Source organism: Orycteropus afer, unplaced genomic scaffold (genome assembly GCF_000298275.1).
Source record: "Orycteropus afer afer isolate SDZICR_OR568_19922 unplaced genomic scaffold, OryAfe1.0 scaffold00658, whole genome shotgun sequence".
Classification (NCBI taxonomy): Eukaryota; Metazoa; Chordata; class Mammalia; order Tubulidentata; family Orycteropodidae; genus Orycteropus; species Orycteropus afer.
Window position 1 is genome coordinate 591,923 of NW_006922245.1, and position 5,593 is coordinate 597,515.

Here is a 5,593-nt window from a genome sequence, read left to right on the forward strand (position 1 = left end):
GTGGCATCAGGATTGGAGGAAGACTCATTAACAACCTGTGGCATGCAGATGACACAACTTTGCTTGCTGAAAGTGAGGATGACTTGAAGCACTTACTGAAGACTACAGTATGCAGTATGGATTACATATCAACATAAAGAAAACGAAAATTCTCAAAACTGGGCCAATAACCAGCATCACACTAAATGGAGTAAAGATCGAAGGTGTCAAAGATTTCATATTACTTGGTTCAACAATCAACACCCATGGTAGCAGCAGTCAAGACATCAGACGACATATTGCATTGAGTAAATCTGCTGCAAAAGACCTCTTCAAAGTGCTGAAGAGCAAAGATGTCTCTTTGAAGACTAAGGTGTGCCTAAACCAAGCCATAGTACTTTCAATTGCCTCATATGCATGTGAAAGCTGGGCAATGAATAAAGAAGACAGAGGAAGAGTCAATGCTTTTGAGTTGTGGTGTTGGCAAAGAATACTCAAAGTCCCATGGATTGCCAAAAGAACTAACATATTTGTTCTGGAAGAAGTGCAGATGAAATGCTCCTTGGAAGCGAGAATGGACAGACTTCATCTGACCTACTTTGGTCATGTTGTCAGAAGGGACCATTGTCTGGAGGATATCATGCTTGGTAAAGTGGAGGGTCAACAAAAAAGGAGAAAGCCCTCAATGAGATGGATTGACACAGCAGCTGGAACAATGGGCTCAGGTATAGCAAGAATTGTGAGGCTGACACAAGACTGGGAAGTGTTTTGTTATGTTGTACATAGGGTTGCTATAAGTCAGAGCCAATTGGACGGCACCTAACAACAACATTAATATGACCACAAGTAAAAAGTTGCTGAAAAAACTTTAAAAACAGTTGCAGCAGTAAATCACCAGGCAACTATCAGACATTCAAGCCAAATTCCCAAGAGGACTTGGAACTAGGTACATCATTGTTGATATCAGATGGATGTTGGCTGAAATCAGAGAATGCCAGAAAGATGTTTAGGTGTGTTTTGTTGACTATGCAAAAGCATCAGACTATGTGGAGCATAAAAAAATGATAGATAACATTGAAAATAATGGAAATTCCAGAGCACTTAATTGTGCTCATACAGAATCTGTACATAGTCCTAGAGACAGTCATTCAAACAGAGCAAGAGTGGTTTAAAATCAGGAAAGATGTGATTTGGGGTTGTATCCTTTCATCATACTTAGTCAATCTGTATTCTGAGCAAATAATCTGAGAAGCTGGACTATATGAAGAAGAATGTGGCATCAGAATTTGAGGAAGACTCAAGAATAACTTGTAATATCCAGATGACACAACCATGCTTGCTGAAAGTGAAGTTAACTTGAAACACTTACTGATGAAGATCAAAGACTACAGCCTTCAGTGTGGATTACACTTCAATATAATGAAAACAAAAATCCCTCAAACTGGACCAATAAGCAACATCATGATAAATAGAGAAATTAATGATGTTATCAAGGATTTTACTTTACTTGGATGCACAATCAATGCTCATGGAAGCAACAGTCAGGAAATCAAATGACTTCTTACATTGGGAATACCTGCCACAAAAGACCTCTTCATTAAAGTGTTGAAAGTTAAGATATCATTTTGATGTCTAATGTGTACCTGACCCAAACTAAGACATTTTCAAACTCCTAATATTCATGTGAAAGCTGGACAATAAATAAGGAAGACTGAAGAATTGATACCTTTGAATTATAGTGTTGAGGAACAATATTGAACATACTATGGACTACCAGAAGAAGGAATAAATCTTGCTCTCTTGGAAGAAGTACAACAGGAATGCTCCTTAGAAGTGAGAGAGGTGAAACTTTATCTCATTAACTTTGGACATATTATCAGGAGGAACTAGTCCCTGAAGAAGGACATCATATACCTTGGTATAATAGTCAATGAGATAGACTGACATAGTGGCTGCAACAATGGGCTCAAATATGGCAATGATTGTGAGGATGACTTAGGACTGACAGTGTTTTGTTCCATTTTACATAGGGTCCCAATGAGTCAGATATAACTCAAAGGCACTTAAAAACAACAAATTCACTAGTCACACATTTCTGGCTATGTTACAACACAGAATTGGAAAGTTAGAATTAGGAAATTTTAAGTATTTAATAAAATGGTAGAAAAATTTTAAATAATGAATTTTCCCCTTCTTCTTTTGGAATTTATATATTTTTTATTTTGTTTTACTGATTTCCCTTGATAAAATAATTATTACATATTTTTTGTTCACATTCTTATTTTCAAAATTAAAAGTTTAAATAAATAGTGTAAGTAAATAATTCTTATTCCTATTAATTCAAAACATATCCCTTTTTTTAAATTTTTGAAATTGAGACTTCACATACTGAAGTTTCCCCTTCATGTCTTCCTGAAACAAACAACACAGTGGAGAGAGGGCTGAGGTTCTTTGTCTGAAACTATTTGATATTAAACCACTGATGGAGATTTCCAGCAAGATGGAGGAATAGGCAGACAAGCTAAAAAGACCCTCTTCAACAAAGAAAAGGGAAACCAATTAAAACAGACACAAAAGATAATCCTGGAACCCTGATCTTTGAAGGCAAGGATAAAGAAGTGGATGAAATACCAACTAGTAGAAGAACTTGAATGAAAACAGTGGATAAGGAGACAAACAAAACTGTGGACTATTGGCTCTCCTGATGATGCAGCAAATTTGAATATTTGCAAGTGGCATTTCAATCCAGTCAGTAACCTGAGAATTGGCTCTGCTCATCAAGGACTGCATGGGCAACTGCACTGGTGTCTGACAACTAGGAAAAAAAAGCAAAAAAATGAAGACAAAAAGAGCTATGAACTGCCAGCTGTCCTGAGGGTGCAGCCACTTTGAATTTTTGCAGGCAGCACAGCCAATTTGAATATTCACAAGTGGCATTCAACTCCAGGAAGGAATCTAAGAATAGGCTCTGCTTGTTGAGGACAGCACAGGCAACCACACTGGAGGCTGATGACTAGAAAGGTGCAATATTTCCCTAGCTACTTTTATAGTCCACACCCACTTGGTGAATTGAATCCCTGTGGTTATCACCCACCTCCACTCACCTTCTGGACTGGCAGAAATTCTGTCCTAGAGTCAGTGCCCTAAAAGAGACTGGGTGCCCTACCCTGCACCCCCAGTTATGTTTTTGTTTATTTGTTTTTACATTAGCTTTTTTTCTTCCTTTTTATTATTGTTATTTTTTTCTCTTTCACTTCTCTGATCTTTTTTTCCACTTCCCTTTTCTGGCTCCCTCCTTTCTCTTATTTTTCCTTTCCTTTCTTCTTTTGATTCTACTCATCCATTTTTTTTTACAGTTTTCTCATTTTTCTTTTATTCTTGCACTTTTCTCTCATTCACTCTTCCTGAGGTATTGTGAGTGTGTTTTCCACTTTACCTTTCTTTAGTCTTTTTTTACAAACATATTTTTAAATTTGTTCTTTAATTTTTGGTGGTTTATTTATTTATCTATTTATTTATTTTTCACTGAATGGGAGATAATAAGCACTCCCACATTACCCAACTATACCCACACCTCTTGCAGCCTAACTCACTGCATGAGGGCCACCACTTGCTTCTGCAACAGCTTACCATCAATAGGTAGCAGCAAAAACCCACACAACTCACCTACAATTACTCTTCATTAGCAGCTAACAGAGATCTGTACACACACTCTCATTCTCCATCACACCCATGAGGAGACAGGTGGTGAATACATAAGTGCTGCCAACTAGCAAATAGAAGAACACAGTACCCTGCTCACACAGATATATCAAAACAAAACAAAACAAAACAAAAATCTTAGGCAAATAACACCAAAAGACAATCTCCAATTAAATACAAATAAAATGACATCACAATGTCTCAGAAACAAGTGTCCATTCCAGTCCCCACAGAGAAAAAAACATAAAGTTTTACAAACAAGGGACCAGGATATAGACCCAGAAAACAACCTTGAGGAAGAAGTAGCATTGGAATAAGGAATTCAAAACAATTATATTTAGCTACCTTCAATGGATTGAGAAACAGATCAAGGAGAACAATGACAAAATAAAAGGGGAAAAAAAAGACAAAATTCTAGAAGAATTTAGGAAAACAATACAAGAACAAACTGACAAAATAAATGATAAGTTGGAAACAACACAAAACCAACAAATAGAAATCATATAATTAATACTAAGATTTCAGAAATAAATGATTCATTTAATGGGAGAAGAAGTAGAAATAAACCAATGGAAGACAGAATTAACTAGATTGAAGAGAAATACCTCAATACTGCTATGTTAAGGGATCAATCAGAAAAAAATATATATATATAAATTTAGGAAAACAATACAAGAACAAACTGACAAAATAAATGATAAGTTGGAAACAACACAAAACCAACAAATAGAAATCATATAATTAATACTAAGATTTCAGAAATAAATGATTCATTTAATGGGAGAAGAAGTAGAAATAAACCAATGGAAGACAGAATTAACTAGATTGAAGAGAAATACCTCAATACTGCTATGTTAAGGGATCAATCAGAAAAAAAGATCAAAACAAAGTGAAGAAAGCCTAAGATTCATGTGGGATACTATCAAGAAGAATAACCTATGTGTAATTAGAATTCCAGAACAGGAAGAGACAAATAAAACCACAGACAAAATTGTCAAAGATTTGTAGGAAAAGAATTTCCCTAAAGGATTTGATTGCAAGATGGCAGAATAGGCAGAAAGACAGCACAGATCCTCTTCAACGAAGAAAAGGGGAACCAATTAACACAGACACAGAAGATAATCCTGAACCCCTGAGCCTTCAAGGGAAGGATATAAAAGGAGACAAAACCCCAACTAGCAGAAGAATTTGCATGAGAACACCAGAAAAGGAGACATACAGAGCTGCAGTCTGGCAGTGATCCTGAGCGATCCTGACGGCACAGACAGCTTGGAGATTCCTGAGTGGTGGTAGGAACTAAGAATTAACCTAAAAGTCAGCCCTGCTAGCCAGAGACTGCCTGGAGGACTGCTCTTGTGGCTGGAGAATAAAAGGGGAAGCAGTGGTGAAGAGGAAGACAGGCTGAGCTGTGAAGTCTTACCGGTCCAAGGGCACTGCCATTCTGAATGTTTACAAGCAGCTTGATCATTTTGGATATTTAAAGAGACAGTGCTCTACCAGATTCCAGGGGCTTAAGAACAGGTTCTGCTTGCCAGTAACCCCAAGGACACACTGGACCTGCATGACTGAAAAGGTATGGCATTCCTCTTGTTACTCTTATACCCCACACCCGCTTGGTGAAAGGAGGTGCAGCCATCCCCCACACCCACCAACCTTCTGGGCCTGCAGGAATTCCATCCCAGTCTGTGTGCTCGGACAGAGCCTGGGTGCTCTGCCCTGTACTCCACCTATATTATTCTCTTTCTTTTTTTTCTTTTTCTCTCCCTTTTTTCTAGTGTTTAGTTTGCTTGTATTTGTCTGTTTAAAAACTACTATTATTATTAATACTTTTGTCCTTTCTACTATTATTCTTTATTCTTAACCTCCCAGGTTCTAGTTTAAAGCTTTTTTTTCTTTTCCCTGTTCCTGGTTA